Source organism: Canis lupus, chromosome 10 (genome assembly GCF_003254725.2).
Source record: "Canis lupus dingo isolate Sandy chromosome 10, ASM325472v2, whole genome shotgun sequence".
NCBI classification, from domain to species: Eukaryota; Metazoa; Chordata; class Mammalia; order Carnivora; family Canidae; genus Canis; species Canis lupus.
The window spans coordinates 65,828,145-65,852,654 of NC_064252.1; positions in this window are offsets into that span (position 1 = coordinate 65,828,145).

The following is a 24,510-nucleotide window of genomic DNA, read 5'->3' on the forward strand; positions in this document are numbered from 1 at the left end:
GAAAGCAGAATCTAGAGATAGCTAGCTAGCTCCTTGCGGACATCATATGAGCAACTGGATTCAATCTTGCCTGAAGCTTAAGGATGATCTGGACTCTTAAGATCAAATTGGGCTGCTGTCACTTAGAGCCAAAAAAAAATTCTACTAAAATAGAATGCCAGATTTTGGATAGTGAAAAAGATTGAGAGGAACTAAGGAATGGAACAGAAGGAGAATTTTAGAATGTGTCTTTGCAATTTAACATAGGGACATCTGGGGTCAATGCCAGGAGTTTCATAGAGATTCTGATTTTATAGAACGGACTTCTTCCAGGAAGTTAGTCAACACTGTTATGAGTTGTAGTGACTCTATTTATGTCACCATCCCACCAACACCACAATTCACATCTCCCGCTTCCTCAGTCTTAACGTTGTTTTTCCTACCTTTATTCTCTACCCTCTTTCCTTTGTGAAGACCATAACCAAGAAAGGAAACTTGATAATGAATTAAAAAAAAGAATCAGAGCTTTTAGAATTGGAAGAAATGACAAATCGTATGTTTGTGGCAACCTGGGCTCTAATAAACCATTTTAACAAGTTTTCTTTTGGAATGGATAAAGGGAAAAGAGAATAAAACTCAGGAATAGGGCAGCCCTGGTGGCGCAGTGGTTTAGCGCCGCCTGCAGCCCAGGGCATGATCTGGAGCCCTGGATCGAGTCCCACGTCGGGCTCTCTGCATGGAGCCTGCTTCTCCCTCTGCCTGTGTCTCTGTCTCTCTCTCTCTGCATCTCTATGAGTAACAAAAAAACAAACAAACAAAAAAAACACAAAAAAAACCTCAGGAATATATGGTTCCTGTATCAGTTAGCTTTTGTATAACAGACCACCACAAAATTTTGTGGCTTAAAACAATAAATATCTTATTATTTTCATGAGTCTCTGGTCTGTTGACTCAGTGGCTCTCTTGGCTTTGGCCAGATCATCTTGGGCTGGATGGTCTAGGATGGTTTCTGATATACTTGGTGGTCGGTGGGCTAGTTGATGTAGTAGGGCCTGAGCTGGACTAGCTCCTTCTCTGTTCCACATGACCTATTTATCCTCCAGCAGGCCAGCACAGATTAGATCATATGGCGGTGGTGGGCAAGGTTCCCAAATCAGCAAGAGAGGTAAACCCCAAAGTGCATGCATTTTTCAAGCCTTTGTTTGCATCACATTTGTTAATATCCTATTAGCCAAATAAGTCACAGCCAACCCAGATCAAGACTCAAGGAGTGGGAAAATAGACTCTCTTTTTTTTTCTTTTTTTTTTTTTTTAGAGAGAGAGAACAAGCAGAGAGGGAGGGGCAGAGGGAAAGGAAGAGAATCTTAAGCAGACTGCAGGCCCAGCACAGAGCCAGACACGGAACTCCATCTCACAACCCTAAGATCATGATCTGAGCTGAAACTAAGAGTCAGATGCTTAGCCTACTGAGCCATTCAGTGCCCCTAGACTCTCCTTCTTGATAAAGAGTGGCACAGTCATATGGCAAGGGATGTGCACACAAGAATGAGAGGAACTTGTAATAATTTTTACAATCTACTTAGGTCTCTAACCCAAGTTTCACAATTAGGGAAGGATATTAGGATATTTATAATAATAATATACATTGATCACACTTTTAAGTATTGTATATTTGTGGTGCATATAAAATATACATGTATAAGTATATAAATATATGATTCATATTTTTAAATATCATATATTTAAATATAGGTTATTATTTTTATATAGGGGTACTATTGATAGAATTGACTCCCACCTTTATAGTCACTGATTTATGACCACATAACTAAAGTTGCTTAATGTTTAGATTTGTACATGCTTTAAAACTCTTCTCCATAATTTAATAAAGAAAGAGACCTTCGAAACTTATTATGCTTGTCCTTCTTTCTCAGCATGAAGATCCTATCTCTGATATGCCTTGCCTCTTAAAATATGTGTATTCCTAAAGAGATCTGGGCAATTAAAATGTTTGTAAACCAAAGCACGTATAAAAAAATACCAGGGAAGCTAAACTAAGTTTGCCATAGATTGAATCATATAGAAAAGCAAATAATAATCCCCAATTTGTTCATTATATTAAGTCAGACTTTATGCACAGTTTTGGAATTAGTTAAAGCAAGGCTTGCTTGTATACATTTTTGATGATGGCAGAGGTGGTACTCATGGTGGTATAGGTGATGATGATGGTGATGATGACAAAGGTATTGAGAAATGGTGATGATAATGGAGGTGTGGAGAGGTGATGATGAAGGTAGAGTGGTAGTAGTAGTGCTGGAAGTGACGGTAGTGGAGGTGGTAGAAAGATCTGAAATAGAAACTGTGAATTTGTGGCAAGAGTTTCTCTATGATCCTTTCACCCGAACCCAGACATACAGACATCTGGGCAAATATATTGAAGAAAGGAGTAGAAAAACAGTATGTCAGAGAAAAAAAAAGAAAAATGAATAAATTGTAGGGTGAGATGCCCTGTATGCCAGGCAGTTTCCCACAGTAACAGGAGGGCCAAGCAAGTACTGTTCCTCCTGGCTTCCCTTGGGTATCACTTCCTCCAGAGGGTTCCATCACTTCCCTTCAGTGGGGCTAGATGTTCCAATGTCTGGCCTCATCTTCCTCTGTTCTAGGCTTCTTTGCACATTATGTAATTGTGTATCTACTTATATATATTACCTTCCCACTAGATTGTAAGCTCACTGACAGAAGAGACTACCTTAGTCTCTCTTACTCGATCTAGAGTCACTGTGGCCCATAGTGGGTGTCCTGCAGTACTTACTGAGTGAATGAATGACAGGCCACCATGGCTTGCCTTCTTTCTTTTCCTCTAAAAACATATTTTGTCCCATGGGATTGGAGAAAGTAACCTTCTGAATAATTTCCCATGTGTCACTGGCCCAACTTGCTGGTGTCAGATAAGGGGCTGGGAAAGTCCACAGTTGAACAGTAGTATAAAATAATATAGTACTAGAGTTCAAAGGACATTTTAAAGAACCACCTGTTTTAAGATGAGGAAGCTTAGAGAGATAAGCCCAGATAAGTCAAGTGACTTAATTAAGATCACACAGATAGTTAGGATCATATCTAAAACCGTAACTCAGGAACTCAAAGTCCAAGTTCCATAACTAAGGTGCCTTTGTTGGAATACAACCAGATGAACCCTTGGCACTTCTAATTATGCTCATGGGAAGCAATGTTGTAGCTTCATTCATGAAAGAGAAAATGAAGATTTATTTTTAGTTTTCCAAAGTCTGCCTAGGAATGAATATATATATATATATATATATATATATATATATATATATATATAATTTTGCATTGTGGCTCACAGTTGTGGGAGAGAGGGAGTGCATGCAAGCGCACACATGCACAAGAGGAAAGGGCAGAGGAAGAGGGAGAGAGAGAATCTTAAGCAGGCTCCATGCCCAGCGTGGAGCCCAATGTGGGGCTTGATCTCACGACCCTGAGATTATGACCTGAGCTGAAATTAAGAGTCGGATGCTTAACCAAGTGAGCCACCCAGGAGCCCCATACAGTGTAGGTTTTAATAAAAATAAGGTAATATTAAACATCCTCTTTTGTAAGCCCCTAAAAAAAACCCTCAGTAATAATATGCATGTGTTCAGAGTCCTGTCTCATACATGTTTTTGAGGAAACAGCTATGATTTGATAACATTCTCTTTAGTATTAATGTACACATTCATAAAAATAGTTGGCAAACAGTGACAGATGGCAAAATAGCCTCATATAAAATATTTTATTCCTCTGTGACTCTGCTATAACCCATCTAAACTTTTACCTTAACATTCATAACAAATATTGAACCTATTTGCTCAACTAGCTTTCTTTACTAACTAAATCATAAATTCCTGGAGGGTAAGGGGAAAACAATGACCAAATTAACTAAGTTCTTTCTATATACACATAACTATAACTATATCTATCAGAATGTGTGATGCATGCAAACGTTTATGGAATGAACAAAAAATACGCTGGTACAGGGTTCTTTTGCAGTTATAATAAATGTTTTGCAGGCAGATTTATACCATTATTTGCATTGAAATTCTCATTTCAAACCAGTTAAGATCACACAATAATTAAGATCACAAAAGAAACAAACATTGCTTTATCATCAACATCATCATGAATCTTTCAATGGTTCTACACTTGAAGTTTCAGCCTCAAGTTCTGTTAGCTCTGGGCTTGAATTTTAACCATAGACATTTTACTCAATGCTAAAGAGCCCAAAGATAAGCAGAAAACCCATCAGATACCCCAATATTTCAATATACTTGACATTTTGGGTTAGCTGATTTTTAAAAATTCAAGTGGCAGGGGCGCCTGGGTGGCTCAGTTGGTTAAGTGTCTGCCTTCTGCTCAGGTCATGATCTTGGGGGTCCTGGGATTGAGCCCCACAGCAGGCTCCCTGCTTGGCAAGGTGTCTGCTTGTCCTTCTCCCTCTGCCCCTCCTCCCACTCCTGCGCTTGTGCTCTCTTTCTGTCTCAGATAAATAAATGAAATTTTTAAAAATTCAAGTGGCAGAGCACATGTTCATTTTTATTTCAATACTTGCTGTCACATAGATGTCACATTATAAATATATTATATAATCTCTACTTCCTTCCTCATTTCCATTCTCTCCTCAATCCACCATAGTCTAGTTTTTGTCCTCACAATTTCACACAAGTTGTTCCTCAGCTAGATCACCTCATTTGATTGCCAAATCTGACCATCTTTCTTCAGTATGGATTTGTCACCTAACGTAGCTGACCACTTCCACCTTCTTAAAACTCTTCCTCAAGTGGCTTCCATGACCCCAACTTCTGGTTCCTCTTTATTTCTGCTTATTCAATTTATTCAGCAAAAATGTCACCCTAGTACCAGTATAAAGTGTTATTGGAAGGGTATGCAGTAATAGTAATAAAGCTGGCATCTACTGAGTAGTTACCAATTATCAGGCGATATTTCTAAATTTTATACACTTGACATGTGTGCGCCCACTCTCACTGGAGCAGGGGCAAGCAAGCTTTTCCTTGAAGGTAAGTATCTTCTTCAAGTAAGTATCTTTGGCTCTGCAGGCACCGTCGTCTATGTTGCAGCCACTCAACCACTGCAGCATGGAAGCGATAGACAATCTATAAGTAAATGAGTGTGGCCATGTTCCAATAACACTTTTTTTACAAAACAGGTGGCTGAAATGGTCACAAGGGCTATAGTTTGCCAATCCTTGCTCTAAAATCTAATATAAACTCTGCCCAAGCAGGAATTTTTGTCTGTTTAGATACCCAGTAATCTCCATTTTACAAATAAGGAAATGGAAACACTAAATGTTAAATAACTTGCCCAGAGTCACCAACTAATAAGTAACAAATCCAGGATTTAAATCTACACAGTCTTGGGGCACCTGGGTGGCTCAGTGGTTGAGCGCCTGTCTTTGGTTCAGGGTGTGATCCTGGGGTCCTAGGATGGAGTCCTGCATCGGGCTCCCTGTGGGAGCCTGCTCCTCCCTCTGCCTGTGTCTCTGCCTCTGTGTGTGTGTGTCTCTCATGAATAACTAAAATCTTAAAAAAAAATCTACAGAGTCTTGCACAACAGCCTGTAGTCTTCATCACTACACTGTGCAGTCGTGGCATGAAGAGGAAGGTCTGCCGCGAATCTCACGGGAATCTGGAGAAGTCATTTTAAGTGAACCTTGAAGAATGAAGAATTCACCAGGAAGAAGAGAGGAAGGAGAGGCTTTCCATTAGGATGTAAAAACTGCAGGTATACAAAGACAGGGGACTGATACAAAATGGTATTATGGGCAAACCGGCAGCAAAGGAAGATTGTTGCTTAGGGAATGCCTTCACTTTTCAGTAATTCACATGTCTGGACACAGGCTTTGAGATGAGAAGTGGTGGAGATGAGGCTAAAGAAACATGCCAGGGGTGACATGTGAACAAATTTGGATTTTAACTTGGTGGCAGATGGGCTACTGAAGTGTTTTGAGCATGGGAAAGAATGACCATATTTGCATTTTAGGTCAATTTTTAAAGATACGTTTTAAAATTAGATGATACAAGCATATTGTACAACATTCAAAAGCTGGAAAGGTCATCCTCCTGCCCGCCTCCAGCCGTCCAGTTCCGTCCCAGAGGCACCCACTGTTGGCAGTTAGAAAGACTTCCACATATAGCAGGAAGAATAGATTGGATCCAGGTGAACTGGATGTCTTATTAATTAATTTAAGTTAATTTAATTAGTAAAATTAATTAGTAAATTCATTTGAATTTTCTCCTTAGGGTAGAGGATAATGAAAAAAGGTTGAGAAAGACTGCCTTATACCTTTATAAATGGTTCATTTATTAAATCCTCTTCGAAGGACTCAAGTTGAGTGTGCATCTGTTTCTGCCCAGGTGCCTAACTGATAATGGATAGTGAAACTCAGATGGAGAATAATTATCCACATGGTACATAATCAGACAGAAAAGGTCATATACCATCTTGGTAACAAGCACAGACTGCTTGCATTAGAATCCTGGCTCTGCCATTTTCCTGGCTGTGACTCTGTGCCTCTCTGCAAAATGGGGATAATAATGGTACTTATCTCCTACTGGTTGTAAGGATATCATTCAATATGTGTTGGCTAATTGCTCAAAGAGTTCTGATGATAAGAGCTTCACAGGAGACCCTTCTTGCTTTTGCAAGAGGGTGCAAGAGTAAAGGTTTAGAAATAGGATTAAGGAATGTGGAGGATGTCAACACCACTTCTCATGCCCATGGGTTATGGGGCATGAGAAAATAAGCAGCACCCTTTCTAGAATTCAGCAAGGAAAGTTCCTTAGGTAATATGTCTACTTTGCAGTCAGGCAAGGAAGAGCTAGGAGGTTAAAGGTGAAAAGAAATTTGCAACTGAATGGGGGTTTTGAGGAAAAGAGGTTCTGAGGCACCTGGGAAAGAGGAGGGCAAAAGGTGACAAGAAAGCCCAGAGCAAGATGGCAGATTGGAGATTAGGGTGAGGCTGGAGGCAGGGCCACCCTATATGACAATTCAGGCTGAGCAGGGCAGGGAGTGGGGAACTATGGTCATATCTAGCCAGTTGCCTATTTTTGAAAAGCCCATAAGCTAAGAATGGTTTTTGCATTTTTAAATGATTTTTTTAATTGAAAGAATACTATTTTCATGATACATGAAAATAATGTGAAATTCAATGTCAGTTTCCATAAAAAAAGTTTTCTTGTATCCTGGCCATTTGCCAATTCATTTATGTATTATCTGTGGCTGCTTTCCTGCTACAATGGCAGACTTAAGTAGTGGCAACAAGATCAAATGGCCCACACAGTTGACAATATTGACCATGTGGTTCTTTATAGAAAAAATTTTGCCAACCCTTGCTCTAGTACATCATCCATAGTCTCCTATATGAATGACACCCCCAGGAGTTGTGCAACACAGGGGACCTGGCCCTAGGAGCACTCACTTTGGATGGTGATAAAGGATTACAGTGAGCAAAGGCATGGATGGAATTACATGGCCTTGAGGCTCTTTTAGGAACGTGGGCACAATATTGTTTTGTTAGAACAAAGCAAGGCTGTCAGCCTGGATTTAAGCCACCGGCTCTTGGCTGATGAGAAGCAAGGTGTGGTAGACCCAACTGGTTGCCAATACCATCTATATTTCTCCTTTGGTTTTTGACTAATGAAAGACATTTGGTCAAGGAGGTCATGTGCCTTATTAAAAATGGTGATCTTAAGAAAAGTGCTCAAAGAATGATGGAGGTAAGTCAAGAAGACACAGAAGTCAGCTTAAATGAGTTCCTAATGGCCAGTCAGTAACAATTTGAGCATCAAGATAATGATAGTAGATTCTAACCTGCGGAATAGAATAGAAATCTATGAATCCATACTGAAACAAATGAATGGAGGAGGAAAAAAAGTTCTATATGGAAAAGGCAAACTAAGAAATTATAGAATGAATGACAGAATTAGAACATCACCATTTTGGAATCACCATAATATTTTTTCAGGCAATATCATCAAACGGTATCATCAAACGGATGCTAAAACTGGTAGGTGAAAGTTTGATGGGAAACATGATATTTATATAGTCTGTGATCTCCCACAGATTATTAATTTTTTAAAAAAGATTTTATTTATTTATTTGACAGAGAGAGAGAGAGCACAAGCAGAGAGAGAGAGAGAGAGAGAGAGAGAGAAAGAAAGCACAAGCAGAGGGAGGAGTGCCAGGGAGAAGGAGAAGCAGACTCCCCACTGAGCAGGGAGCCCAACTCAGAGCTCCATCCCAGGATTTTGGGATCATGACCTAAGCCAAAGGCAGACGCTTAACTGACTAAGTCACCCAGGCGCCCCAGATTCTTATTAATTTAATTTCAAAGGGTAAAATGGTGACTTTGTGGTAAGAAAATCTTACCAATACTATCATACCACCTTAATCAAGTAATCAAAATTACTATCGTTAGTAATAGGACAAACCAAATTATGTACCTCCTTTTATGATGCCCTAAGAAAGACACCATATCACTTCTGTAGTATTCTAGCTAAAAATACATCACTAGAATCATGAGAAGACATCAGACAAATCCAAATAAAGGATTTTCTACAAAGTAACTGGCCTGTGCTCTACCACAATGTCAATGACATGAGATAAACAATTTGAACTTTCTAGATTAAAGTAGATTAAAACAACATGAGAACAATGTTCAATGTATGCAATGCAATGTATGATCTTGGATTGGTTCCTGGAGAAAGAAAGAAGAAACAAAGAAAGAAGGAAGGAAAGGAAAGGAAAGGAAAGGAAAGGAAAGGAAAGGAAAGGAAAGGAAAGGAAAGGAAAGGAAAGGAAGGAAAGTTTATTTGAAATGAAGAGCATTAGTGAGACAATTGACAAAAGCTGTGTATTAAATAATGGCATTTTATCAGTGTTAATATTCTGATTTTGATCACTGTATTATGGTTATGTAAGGGAAGATTCTTATTTGTAGGAATCATACACTGAGGAATGTAGAAGTAAATGTGCAATGGGAGAGAGAAAACAATAAAGTAAATGCAAATGTTAATATTCGGAATAAAAAGTATACAGGAATTCTTTGTACTATTTTTGCAAGTTTTCTGTCAGTTTGAGATTATTCCCAAACAAAAAGTTAAAAAACAACCACCACCTCATCTCCTCCAAATTCTGATACAGTGAGAGATATTCATAGCCCCCATCCTAGCCAATGAGTTGCAAGTTTTAGTTTAACAGATGGAGTGTCTCAGAAAACTATTGCTTTTCTGATAAAAGGGGAAGGCTTGTCATATGCCTTATGTTCCTTGTCGTTCCCTTTCTTTCTGCCTGGAATAAGGACTTAACGACTGAGGTGGAGCAGCCATCTTATTACCATGAGGACAAAAGGAACTGGAAGGAGCATGAGTCTTGTTGGCTTCATTAAGCCCTGGTTGGACTGCCCTCCAGATAAATTTTGTTTTTAATATTTTATTTATTTATTCATGAGAGACAAGAGAGGCAGAGACACAGGCAGAGGGAGAAGCAGGCTCCCTGTGGGGCTCGATCCTGAAACCCCAGGATCACGCCCTGAGCCAAAGACAGACACTCAACCGCTAAGCCACCCAGGTGTCCCGCCTTCCAGATAAATTGATTAATCCACTGTAGTCAGATTTCTGTCATATGCAGCCAAATGCAATTCCAACTGAGCTAGAACATCTAAGGATCCCAGTGGTGTTTAGGGTTTAGAGTTTGTGTGGCTTGACTCCTCAGTCTTCTTCATGGGCAACGGTTTCCAACTGCCTTTGAATGTTAATGTTCCCTAAGTTTGGGTCCTCAGCCCTCTCCTCCCTTGATATAGTCTCCTTGGATTACCTCATTCACTCCTACTTACCATTAAACTCCGGGGACTCTCAAATTACTACCCCCACCCTGGATGTTTCTGCATTGCTGATTGCAGACCACCTATCCAGCTACCTACTGGAAACATGTACCTAGGGTGAGTCACTTCAGCAGTTACAAAGCCGAATCTCTTTTCAGACAAGACAGACACATGTGCATATTTATACACACACACACACACACACACACACACACACACACACACATTCTCTTTCTCTTTTTTCAACCACTTTCCCAAGTCAGAAACTCAAGGAGTCATTCTCTCCTCTTCCTATTTTCTCACCCCCTACATGCAATTAGTCATCCAGGTCTTGATGACTCCATCTCCTAAATAGTTTCTGAATCCATTTCCTCCTCTTCATTCTCATTACCCAGAAAGATGCCTCATCATCTCTCACTGGTATTTTTTCATTAACCCTCTAACCAATCTCCCTGTCCCTGTCCTCTTTTCCCCAAATATATACGGTTGTCCATTACCTTTCTAAAATGTAAATATGATCACCATACTTCCCTACTTAAAATTTTCCTGTCACCTAACTGCTGATGGTAATATCTTTTCCTCCTCGAATTCCTAGTGTGGTATGTAACCTGGCTGCCCTTCTGTGCCATGTCTCTGTGAGAACTGTCGACTGTCCTGGCTAGTTGGTTATATAGTATTAGGAGGCAACTCCTCCCAGGCTCCCGTAAACTAGTGGTCTTCCTTTGCTCCAATACTCTCACTTTATTCCATGTCAGATGACTTCCAATGGTCTTTCACTTGTAACAAAAATAGATTTTATATGTTGATTGAAGTGACACTGGGGGCCCTGTGTGTGATAGGGATAATTGAGCCTTGTGGCCTGAATCCCACAAACTTCACTCATATGGATATTTCAGTCTGTATATGGTGGCCCAGGGAGAGTTGCTGCAACGGTGTTATAACACAACCTGGCTCCACACTGTGGGTCTCCTAATGCATTGACTGCTTTTGAATGAAGTAAGCCTGGGTTCTTGGAACCGATTCTTTTATTTCTCGAAGCCAGCTCTTGGGGCTTGGGTAGGATGGGAGAGTTGGTAACAGAACAGGAAACAAAGTTACCCAGCTTTGGAGGTGCCAGCCATCAGTCTTATCCTTTAATAACCTTCCTTGTTCAGTTCCTAGAAAATACTTTTTTTTCTTTTTTTAAACCCATATCAAATGGACCCCTTTGAGTCGTCCCTCATCCAGGCAGTTAGACGTTCCTTCTAGGAGCTCCCATGGTGCTCACCACACTACGGTGCAATTATATATTTGCATGTCCATTTCCCCGCTTTTGGTTTCCAGCATCTGAATGCAAATCTTACTACTCTTTTCTGAATGCCCCTCCCCCATGAACATATATCCTCATAGTAGAGCCTGACGTGTGGGAAATAATCAGCAAGTGTCTGTTGACACTTGAAATGAATGGATGGGTGTTTCTTCTAGGTTCCAGGTGGAGCACAGTGGCAAGAGCTGAGATCTGGGTACCATTCCCAGTCAGTTCTTCCACTAAGTAGCTTTGTGACCACAATCTCAGCAGCTCCTTCTCCCTATTAACGAAGTAGTGACAATGATACTCACCTTGTAAGAGTTGTTTTGAAATTAAAAGTTATTGGATTCATTAGTTGTAGGAATGTACTGAATGCCTTTACTGAGGCAGGCACTATGTTAGGAACCAGGGGTATAACACTGTCTTTTCCTCATAAAGCTTTTCCATCTAACAAGAAAGATAATTAAACAAGAACCTACAATAAAATATAGTGAGAATTCTAACAGGAGAAGAACAAGATACCATAGGAACACAGAACAGGGGCATAATCATGCTGGATCACAAAAGACCTCCCCAAATGATATAAGATAGTTGTAAAGTACTATACTCTAGTCAGTATGATATTATTACTATAGATAAGACTGTCCTTGAGTTCATAGGAGACAGATATCACACTGTGTGAAGTAAGACTTCCTAGAAAAGGTGGAATGTGGAGCTGGACCCAACTTCCTTTAATATTGCTGATCAATATTTATCAGGAGGGCTTGCCCTTTGAATAGCGTGAATAGTGGATAGTGAATCAGAGATGGATTTGTCTTCATTTGTCAATAGTCCAACTTACCTTGAGACTCAAAGAAACCAAGCCCTTCAGTTAAAGATAAAAACCACAGAGAGGGATCCCTGGGTGGCGCAGCGGTTTGGCGCCTGCCTTTGGCCCAGGGAGCGATCCTGGAGACCCGGGATCGAATCCCACGTCGGGCTCCCGGTGCATGGAGCCTGCTTCTCCCTCTGCCTCTCTCTCTCTCTCTCTCTCTCTCTCTCTCTCTGTGTGACTATCATAAATAAATAAAGAAAAAAATATTTAAAAAAAAAAAAACCACAGAGATAGGGAATCCTGAGGAAAATCAGAGGGGCCAGCGATGTTTGTAGACCAGGTATCAATGATAAACACACTCTTGACACCTGCCTTCAAATGCATTCAGAATCCGGCTGCCACCTCACCATCTCTTCTGTGACCCCCTGGTCTGGGCCACCACCATAGTCACTGGGACGACTCTGAAATCTTCCAAACTAGTCTTCCTGTTTCTAACCTTGCTTTCTTCCAATTTGACTTCACACATATTCCAACTCTGTAATGTGTGGTTCCTTCCGTTGGGCACATTAATTTAAAGAAGACCAGCTGTTTGCAAGGAAAGGAAGGCTCGGCTCAAAGAGTATGAAGGAAGCTTGTGCTCATTTGCAGCATGAAGAAATGCAGGTAGGTGCCACCTGTCTATCTCACAGTGGGAACTTGTGGCAGGTAAATAAACAAGACCCAATAAGCCTATCACTGTTGTTTTTGTATCCAAGGGATTTTAGATAAGCCCCAGCTCCTTCACCCTCTCTAGACTCCCATCCTCCACATTTCCCACACATTCCCTGAGTTGTTTCCCAGCTGCGAACATCCCATCTCTCTGCCCCCTCATCTCCTTCCGAGTCTTTTCCTGACTCACCCTTCAGTTGTTCTCAGCAATGCACCCATATCCTCTTGTCTATCAAAATGAGCTCCACATGATCATCATAATGTCCTACACTGGGGGAAGGAGAAGGGAAGCCAATGCCCCATTTGGTCAGCTCCTGAGTGTGCCAAACATAAAGGCCAGATGTTCAATGTGGGTTTGCAGGGAGAGCAGTTGACTGACCCCGGCTGCAGATATAACTGCATCTTCCAAGGATGATTTATTTCAGATCTTGGCATTTTCCAAATGCCAGCAAGGTAAGGAGTGGAGATACCATCTACACCAACATCTTTTGCTTTTCTTCCCCCATTTTTTTCCTAAATATTTTTCAAATGTACAATCAAACTGAAAGAAAAAGCAATGAAATCTGTGGCTTCTTCACCTAGATTAACCATGATAAACATTTGCTTTCTCTTTCTTTTTTTTTCCTCTTGCTCTTTCAAGATTTTCTATTGTATCTTTCTATCCACTCACATGCATACATGAGGAAACTTTGTTTGTTTTTAAGATTTTATTTCTTTATTCATGAGAGAAACACACACAAACTGCTGAGCCACCCAGAGATCCCCCATGATGAACCTTTTTGTTTTTTTAGATTATTTATTTATTTATTTATTTATTTTTTATTCATGACAGACACAGAGAGAGAGGCAGAGACAGAGGAAGAGGGAGAAGCACATGATGAACCTTTTAAAGTAAGTTATAGACAATTGATGCTTCACTCTAGATACTTCATTGTATTTCCTAAGAATAAGGACATTTTCCTGTATAATACAGTCTCATTATCACACCCACAAAATTTAACCGTAGTGAAGCAGTGTTTCTAAAATATTGGTCCAAGGGGGCCCCTGGGTAGCTCAATTGGTTGAGCAACTGCCTTCAGCTCAGGTCATGATCCCAGAGTCTAAAATATGGTCCAGATTTTTCCATTTCTAAAAATATATTTTAAAGCATTCCCTCAATCCAATCAAGGATCAAGTGTTGCATTTTTGCATTTGGTTTCTTATAAATCACAATACCATAGTTATAATCTTTTATTATCATTTTTAATGCTCAAATTGTTCCAAATTTGGCCAGTAGAGCCATTATCTTTAACTTTTGATTACTTATATTGACTTCTAAGATTGTTATTCTGGAATTTTTTTTTTTTTTGCTATGTTTTATTTTGTTTTTGGAGTGGGGTTGGGATTAGATTTTGGTCGAGAGGGGGGAATCCCTGGGTGGCTCAGCGGTTTGGCACCTGCCTTTGGCCCAGGGCACGATCCTGGAGTCCTGGGATCGAGTCCCAAGTCCCGGGATCGAGTCCCACATCGGGCTCCCGGCATGGAGCCTGCTTCTCCCTCTGCCTGTGTCTCTGCCTCTGTCTCTCTCTCTCTCTGTCTATCATGAATGAATGAATGAATGAATGAATAAATAGATCTTTAAAAAAAAAGATTTTGGACGAGAAATTTGAAGAACTTAACCAGGCTTAAGTGTTCTGAGATCTATAGACAATTGAATAATTTCTAATGCACTTAAACCACATGCTCATGAAATATGAATCAGAAAAAAACAAATTTATTTAGTAGCAAAAGATGAAGTCATAGAGGTAATACCCAGAAACCACCATTTTCATTGCTGACATTAAAGAATATTTTCTTTTAATCTAGAAGCTTTCAAGGCAACGCTAAGCTTCCTTGGGAGTCAGTATGGTTCATCAAGACAGGGCTTGGTATCTGTACACTCAAATCCCAGCAGGTCTTTCCCAGCTGCGTGACTATGGACAAATTACTTCACCTTTCTCACCTTAGTGTCCTCATGTGCATAACAGGAATACTGTTAACCATTCTAAAGATTTTGTAATGACTAAGAATAATGTAGTTTTAGTGCTTGTCAAATAGCAGGAACTCAGGGCAAGTTACTCTTTTTAAAAGGGAAGTAGAGAAGGGAACTAATTGGGTTGCATGAATAGCTAAAGGCCCATGTTGTAGTAGCTAAACAAATGTGAGCTGGCTGCACTGAGGTTAAGATATTCTAAAAGTATATCCTCTACTCATATAAGCCTGTAGCCAATGCATCTCACATACTGGAATATAAACTCCATGGGGCAAGGAGTTCCACCTGCTTTACTCCCTGTTTTGTCCCCAGCGTCTAAAAGATAATTGGTGCTCACTAGGTATCTTTTGAATAAAAGCATGAATAAGTGAATCAATAAAATTTAATATTTAATTCAATACCAGATAAGATAGAGATACCCACTGTTTACATAACTCAAAAGTGTCAGCCTCAACCCTTCTCCCCCTTTTTTAGAGTCGGTTTCCTCTGACATAAAGTGTATTATCAGTCAGCTACTGCCACAGTTGTGCTGTTTACCAAATTATTTAGACAAGCTCAATTACTTAAAACAACAATCCTTTATTCCCATGCTCCTAGATTGATAGATTGGCTTGACTGAGCTCAGCTGACCCTTGGCTCTGGACTCCAAGCTCTAGGTTAGATTCAGTTATGTTTTATGTGTCTCTAACCTCCTTGGACCAGTGGCTACCTGGGGCATGTGATCTGTTCCATGTATCTTATTCTGGGGCCCAAGGTATGGGGTTATGAGTGTTGGTGTGGGCATTGTTCTCTCTAAGCTGAGTTGACTTTTAGGTTTTCCCATCAGTGTAGCTACAGTATGAATACTCATTCTCCTGACAATTTCACGGGTGATTTTTGGATCTGCCAGCTACAGATATGTACACACACTTAAAGATGAACATGAATTCTCAGAGACAGTGTAACTACTAGGAATAAGAAAGGAGCCATGTACTGTTTAATGAATGTTCTTTTATGTCCTGAAATTTCTGGGAGAGATTTGACTAAATATTCTTCACCAAGAGCTCTTGCTCTCAGTTTCCATAGGGGTAAGAGCAGAGAGTAGTTTATTCTCTAAGTTATACTTGTATAGCAGATCATGGTAAAATGAAGAAAAAAAAAAGCCAATGTGATTAAAACAATCCTGTACAATTCTCCTTCAGTCCCCAAGCCAAACTCCAACTTCCTTATGCAGCCCAACACCCCTGTCTTAAAACAGATGACTATAGGCAAAGCTATCAGAGTTATCTACAGGAATCTAATGAAAGTGAGAGGACACCTCCAGGAAATAGCAGCCATTGGGAAGTAAAGCTGGTGGAGAAAGGGGATGTCAGATAATGAAATAAATATATCATTGTTTGATGGTAAAGGAAACAATCAACAAAGAATTAGATTTAATAACCGAGTTCAGAAGGGTTGCTAGTCAACATTTAAAAATCATTTGCCTATACTAGCAATAATCATCCAAAATGTAATTAAAATATAAGAGAATATTTAATATAGTCAATAAAAGCAATAGGATATCTAGGAATTGGCCTAACCAAGTTTTATGGGTTGACTGGTATCCCCCCAACATATGTTGATGCCACTAGCCCCAGTACCTCAGGATGTAGCTATATAGGATCTTTAAAAAGGTGATTAAGTTAAAATGAGGACCTTAGGGTAGGCACTAATCCAATATGACTGTGTTCTTATAAGAAGAGGAAGTTAGGATATAGACATGATAGGGGGAAGACCATATGAAGACACAGGGAGAAGACAGCCATCTATAAGCCAAGGAGAAAGATCTCAGAAAAAATAAAAGCAATCCTGTGGTCACCTTTATCTTACACTTCTAACTTCTAGAATTGTAAAAAACCAAATTTCTGTTGTTTAAGCCACTCATCCTGTGGTACATTGTTATGGCAACCTTAGCAAGCTAATACAGCAAGAATATACAAAATTTCTGTTCATAAAACTTTAAAAACTCTAGGCCAAGTTCTACTTCCTTTTGCTCTTCTCTTTCTTGCATATTTGGTCTTTAGCCATTAGGGTGGGGCAGAGCATGGCATACTTCCTTTGGAGGATGGAAGCTAGTAACAAAGTGTCAGGTGTCACCCCTGGTGCAGAGTGAAATATGTGTGTGTGTATAGGGAGAGGTGGTGACCTAACATGGGATTCAGATTCCACATGGGGTGGCATGAGGAAAATATCTATGTAGAGATATATGTTCTGGCAAATTCCATCATGCCAGAAATCAAGAAAGTGCACATAGAATGGTAGGGATGGGGAACCCTGGGTGGCGCAGTGGTTTAGCGTCTGCCTTTGGCCCAGGGCGCGATCCTGGAGACCCGGGATCGAATCCCACGTCGGGCTCCCGGTGCATGGAGCCTGCTTCTCCCTCTACCTATGTCTCTGCCTCTCTCTCTCTCTCTCTCTCTGTGTGTGTGTGTGTGTGTGACTATCATAAATAAAAATTAAAAAAAAAAAAGAATGGTAGGGATGTATCAAAAGGCTCTCACTAAAGGAGCTCCCATTGGCCACACTGGGGACAGCTTCAACTTCAAAATTATGATGATGATGATGGATTATAACCCTTTGAGTAAAGCAGAAAAATTTTTCAGTACAGATAGAAACAAACAAGTTAATAATTTGAACAGTTGAGAAGAAATGAGATATTTATATGGTTTCAAAATATCCCCCACATCCTGATTAATTACAAAGGGAAAACAGTAACTTCACAGAAGAGAAGCCTAGAATGCCCCACTTTAGATCATTGATCAAAGGGAACATCATTAATATGGGACAAGTTGACACCATGAACCCCCTGATAGGATGCAGTGAGAAAAATACAGCATCACCTCTGTGGGCGTGTGCATAACCTGACATATAACCTGAATCTAATCCCACAAAAATGTCAAAGCCCATTGAGGGACATTCTACAAAATAAGTATATGTAAACTGGGGCCAGGAAAATCATGGAAAGACAGAAGAACTATTCTAGCCTAAAGACAAAAGAAACATGACAACCAAATGCAATGTTTCATTGTGCATTAGATTCTTTTGCTATACAAAATGGCATTGGGACAGTTGATGAAACCTGGAGTCCCAGGATTGTAAGGTGAAGATATATCAGTAGAAATTTCCTGATTTTGATGGTGTATGAAGAAAGTTATGTGATAGGATGTTCTTGTTCATAAGCAATACACAATGCAGCACATATCATCAAGGCATGAGAAAGGCATCAGTTCAGAGATTTACTCTCAAATGGCTCAGAAAGAAAATGATTCCTTCTTTTATACATCCCCATTTTCTTTCTTTCTTTCTTTTTTTTTTTTAAGATCTTATTTATTTATTCATGAGAGACACACACAGAGAGAGAGGCAGAGACAAAGGCAGAGGGAGAAGCAGGCTCCATGCAGGGAGTCCGATGTGGGACTTAATCCCGGGACTCCAGGATCATGCCCTGGGCCGAAGGTGGCACTAAACCGCTGAGCCGGACTTAAACCCGGGCTGCCCACATCCCCATTTTCTGTAAGTTTTTGATTATTTCAAAATCTTGAAAATGAAAAGAAAAACTAATACAGGACATGGAAGATGATCTATATACATATCCATGCTCTGTTGGATGGACTGCTTTAATAATATAGAAATAAAAATACTCCCACAATTAATCTTTGAATTTTATGCCATCCCATTCAAAATTCCAGTGAGATCTTCTGAGGAACTTTTTTTTTTTTTAAAGATTTTATTTATTTATTCATGAGAATACACAGAGAAGAGAGAGAAGCAGAGACACAGGCAAAGGCAGAGGGAGAGGCAGGCTCCATGCAGGGAGCCTGATGTGGGACTCGATCCCGGGCCTCCAGGATCACGCCCTGGGCTGAAGGCAGCGCTAAACTGCCGTGCCACCGGGGCTGCCCCCCTCTTCTGAGGAACTTAAAAAAAAAAAAAAAACTTACTCTAGGGGCCCCTGGGTGGCTCAGTGAGTTAAGTGTCTACCTTTGGCTCAGATCATGATCCTAGGGTCCTGGGATGGAGCCCCATTATCAGGCTCCCAGCTCAGCAGGGAGCCTGCTTCTCCCTCTCCCTTTGCCCATCCCCCTGCTTGTTGCTCTTTCTGTCTCTCTCTCTCTCTCTCTCTCAAATGAATAAATATAAAAAACCTACTCTAAATGGAGAAAGAAAGTTCTATGAACAGCCCTGTAAACTTCATGTTGAAATCAATATATTTAATACTGCATATTATGCAGTATGTCACCCTTAAAAATAAAACATGGGGTTTTGCCCTACCAGATAGTAAACCATACTGAAAAGCCATAGTAAGAGTAGGATAGTTGTTAAAAGGACCTAGGAGAATAAAGAGGAAATGGGGGGAAATGCGGAGATGTTGGTCTAAAGGTAAAAACTTTCAATTACATGATAAGTATAGCTAATAAGTAATGTATGTATACTTGTGTGTATATTATTTGAAATACTGTATGTATACTTGAAATTTGCTAAGTGGATCACAAGCATTCTTATCACAAGGGAAAAAGTTAACTATATGAGATAACAAATGCATAAATTAGCTTAACTGCGGTAATCATTTCACAATGTATATCAACTCATCATGTTATACACCTAAATACATAGAATACTTATTCCTTAATAAAACTGTGGGAAAATGGAACGCCTGGGTGGTTCAGTGGTTGAGCATCTGCTTTTGGCTCAGAGTGTGATCCTGGAATTCCGGGATCAAGTCCCACATCAGGCTTCCTGTATGGAGTCTGCTTCTCCCTCTGTCTGTCTGTCTGTCTCTCTCTCTGTCTCTCATGAATAAATAAATAAAATCTTAAAAAAAAAAAGAACTGTGGGAAACATTTTTTTTAACTCGTACTAATAAAACCAATGTGGTTTGAGGACAAAAACAGACAAATAGGCCAATGAAACAGAGTTCAGAGACAATCCCATGTATGTATGAGAATTTAATTGTATAAGGTAATTCATAAATCAATAGGCAAAGAATGAATTATTAGCTAGATTGGGTTGGCTCATCTTATGGAATAAAATTAGGTTAACAGGAAATATTAGACTATTTTTAAAACATTTTATTTAAATTTAATTAGACTATTTTGTGACCAAGAATTAAGGAAAACCTTTTTCTTTTCAAGATTTATTTGTTTATTATGAGAGAGACTGAGAGAGAGAGAGAGGTGAGGAGAGAGAGAAAATCTCAAGCAGACTCTGCCAAACAGAGTCTGATGGGGGCTCGATCCCATGAGCCTGAGATCATGACCTGAGTTGAAATCAAGAGCTGGACACTTATCTGACTGAGCCTCCTAGGCACCCCAAGGAAAGAATTTCTTAAACAAATCATAGAAAACACAAGCCCTAAGACAAGATATTCAATAAATTATATTACCTTAGCATAAAGGACTTTTGTTCAATAAAGGGCACTATGGACAAAATTAATAGATAGCTGACAGAATGGAAGAAGATAGAATTTGCAGTGTTTAAGACAAGTTAGGGATTGATATCTAAAATGAACAAAGATGGGGCACTTGGGTGGCTCAGTGGGTTAAGCGTCTTTATCTCAGGTCACGATCCCAGGGTCCTGGGAGGGAGACCCACATCAGGCTCCATGCTCCACAGGGAGCCTGCTTCTCCCTTTCTCTCTGCCCCCCCACCACTTGTGCTCTTTCTCTCTGTCATAAATAAGTAAAAATATTTTTAAAAATAAAATGTACAATGATGCTCAACATCATTCATCACCAGGGAAATGCAAATCAAAAACCACAGTGAGACAGGACCTCACATCTGTCACAATGGCTAGTATCAAAGAGAAGAAATAAGAAGTGTTGGTGAGGATGCAGAGGAAAAGGAACTCTTGGGTGCTATGGGTGGGAGTGTAAACTGGTGCAGCTCTTGTGAAAAATATTATGGAGGTTTCTCAAAAAGTTAAAAATAGAAATACCATATGATCCAGTAATTCTACTACTGGATATTTACCCAAAGAAACAAGAACACTAATTTGAAAAGAAACACATCCATCCTTATGTTCAGTGTAGCATTATTTACAATAGCCAAGATATGGAAACAACCTATGTGTTCATTGATAGATGAATAAAGAAGTGTGGTGGTGATGGTGTGTGTGGGACGGAATATTACACAGCCATAAAAAAGATGAGATCTTGCCATTTGCAAAAATATGGATGGACCTAGAGGGTATTTTGCTAAGTGAAATAAATCAGACTGAGGAAGACAAATACCATATGATTTCACTTATATGCGAAATCTAAAAAACAAATGAACTAATTAAAAAACCAGTACATCCATACATCCATACATCCTCAGGAATTTCTAAATTATGGAAGCCCTATCCTCTAAAACGAAAACCCATAAACACAGAGAACAAACTGGTGGTTGCCAGAGGGGATGGACAGGGGGGCCAGACAGGGGGGATGGGCCAAATGGATGCAAAATAGTGGGAGGTCCAGGCTTCCAATTATGGAATGAGTAAGTCATGGAGGGAGAAAAATACAGCATAGGGAATATAGTCAGTGGTATTGTAGTAGCGTTGTATGATCATAGCTATTCTTGTGACTATAGCCTAAGTATATCCTTGTCAAAATCACTATGTCGTACCCCTGAAATTAATGTAACATTGTGTGTCAACTTTACTTCATTTTTAAAAAAAAAAAAAGAAGAAGAAAATGGCAGGGCACCTGGGTGGCTCAATTGGTTAAGTATCTGACTCTTGATCTCAGCTTAAGTCTATTTTTTTTTTTAAGATTTTATTTATTTATTCATGAGACAGAGACAGAGAGAGAGGTAGACATATAGGCAGAGGGAGAAGCAGGATCCATGCAGGGAGCCCAATATGGGATTGGGTTCCAGGACCCCAGGATCACGCCCTGGGCCAAAGGCAGACACTCAACCGCTGAGCCACCTAGGTGTCCCATCAGCTCAAGTCCTGATCTCAGGGTTGAGAGTTTGGGCTCAGCATGGAGCCTACTTTAAAAAAAAAAAAAAAAAAAAAGACAGCCACTCCAACAGGAAAACAACAAGGTCATAATTAGGGTTGTTTTATATGTGGGGCAAACAGGGCTCCAAGAGGCCACAGGCTGAGCATTCCTGCTTCCCCTTGCTCCTTGATTAACAGACAGGAGATGAGAGGGGGTGGCAGTGCTCAAATTCAGACATAGTTTGAACGCAGAGTCAGCAGGATCTGTCAAATGTAAGGTATGAGAGAAATAAAGACATGGGGGTGACTCCAAGGTTTTCCAGCCAAGCGACAACAGGAAGGGCAGATCCGCATGGGATCAGGACATGGAAGGCTGTGGCTGTAGCAGGCTTGTGAGCAGGGAGATGGGATGTTCAGTCTGGGATTTGTTCCATTGATGACGGCCTTGGTCATCAAACACTGTGGGAGCTATATAATTGCTCTATCCCTCAATGCCTTCGTATCTCTTTCTGTAAAAAGTTTTCCAGTCATAGAGGTTTTTTTTTTTTAACTTTTGTTCTTAGGAGGCATCTCAGAGAGTATTTATTGACTCCATCTCCTGCATATTGCATAGGAGGAGCCTGAGGCCCAGAGGAGGAGGATATAACAAAGACTTCACCCCAGCCTTCCATTTCCTTTCAGCAACCTCTCCTTTTTAGTGGTTGAGGGCAGAGAAAAGAGAACTGAAGCTAATTTATAACTTTAAAATTTATCATTGCTTTTTGTTATTTGCCTCTGGTCTTTCAAATACAAATATCCTGACTGAACCACTGTATATGCATCTGGAATCTGGAATCTATGGCCCTACCACACCCTACATAGACCATTCTTTGTTTTGTTAATGAAATTTATCTCCTGTGCATTTCAGTTTAGTATAGAAACTTCTTTGCTCCATATTACCAGTTCTGGCTTTTTTCTCCAGAGGCTTAAAAAAGGGATGTCGCTGGCACCCTGGGACTCTCTTATGTTTAACACTACAAACACGTGAACCCAAATCGTGGCTGCTGTGCATTTCTGGATTTAGGGACAGATATTACAGATGAACTAACTGACCTACTGACAGAGGCCCCCATGGAAGCAGGATGAGAGCAGAACCAGGCTTTGCCCTGCACTTGCTATTTGGCCAAACTCTTCTTTCAGAAAATATCTCTCTGGAGGGGAAGCTGCAAACTGTGGACCCCCATCCGGGCGTTGAAAAGGCAGCATACAGCTGTCCTTTTATAGGCTCCTCCCAAAATAACTCTCAACAGGATATGGCTCGTTATATTAGTTCTGTAATTTTATTTTCCAAATGATGCTTGTCTTTGAAGCTTGGCTGGGGAAGCTGTAGCTAAGATTAAGTGGGGGATATCGTTTTGTGACAATATTTCCTTAGATTTACACATGACATTTAGGAAGAATTTTTAAAATTTTTAAAAAATTTTATTTAAAATGAATTAATGTATAGTGTATTAGTTTCAGAGGTATAGTTGAGTGATCCATCGGCTGCATAGAACACCCAGTGCTCATTACATCACATGCCTTCCTTAATGTCTATCACCCAGTTACTCCATCCCCCCACCCACCTCCCCTCCAGTGACCCTCATTTTGTTTTCAATAGTTAAGAGTCTTTTATGGTTTGTCTCCCTCTCTGATTTCCTCTTATTTTATTTTTCCCCCTCTTCCCCATGTTCATCTATTCTGTTTCTTAAATTCTGCCTATGAGGGCAGCCCAGGTGGCTCAGCAGTTTAGCGCCGCCTTCAGCCCAGGGCCTGATCCTGGAGTCCCAGGATCGAATCCCACATCGGGCTCCCTGCATGGAGCCTGCTTCTCCCTCTGCCTGTGTCTCTGCCTCTCTCTCTCTCTGTGTCTCTCATGAATAAATAAAATCTTTTTTTAAAAAAATTCTGCCTATGAGTGAAACCATAATTGTCTTTCTCTGATTGACTTATTTCACTCAGCATAATACCCTGTGGTTTCATCCACATCTATGTAAATGGTAAGTATTCATCCTTTCTCATACTGTATATATACACCACATCATCTTTATCCGCTCATCTGTTGATGGACATTTGGGCTCCTTCCATATCTTGCCTCTTGTGGACATTGCCGCTATAAACGTTGGGGTGCAGGTGCCCCTTCGAATCACTATATTTGTAGTCTTCGTGTAAATACTTAGTAGCACAATTTCTGGGTCGTACGGTAGCTCTATTTTTAACTTATTAGGAACCTCCACACTACTCTCCAGAGTGGCTGCCCCACTTTGCATTCCCACCAATAGTGTAAGAGGGTCCCCCTTTCTCTGCATCCTTGCCATCTATTGAAACATATTATTATTTTTTGATCTCTTAAAGCCTGTGACAGAAAATATTGGATCATCTCCCATCCTGTCATTTGTTTCCTACATTGAATAGAAGTATCGAGTACCTCTTATTTGTCAGGCCCTTCACTGGAGCTGGGAAAAACACAACAGTGAACAGAAACCAACTGGCCTCTGATCTCAAGGAACTCAGAGCCTGAGAGGAAAGGCGGACGTTAATCCTAGGATCTTACAGATAAATGTACAATGCTGCTGTGACACATGTTAAGGAGGCCAGGCTCTGGTGCTAAGAGGGTATACGTTGGAGCAATTTGGTATAGTTCAGGTCAGGGGAGGAATGCTTACCCTACGAGGGGGAACACCATGTGCAAATGCCCTGGACTGTATCCAGTGAGGCTGAGTAGAACCAGGGAAGAGAGGGCTCAGGCAGATGAGATCGTAGAGGCAACCAGACTATGTGGCTTTTACAAAATTTAGTACCCAAGCCCCACTCACAAAAATTCTGATTCAATTGGAGGAGGAGGGAACAGATA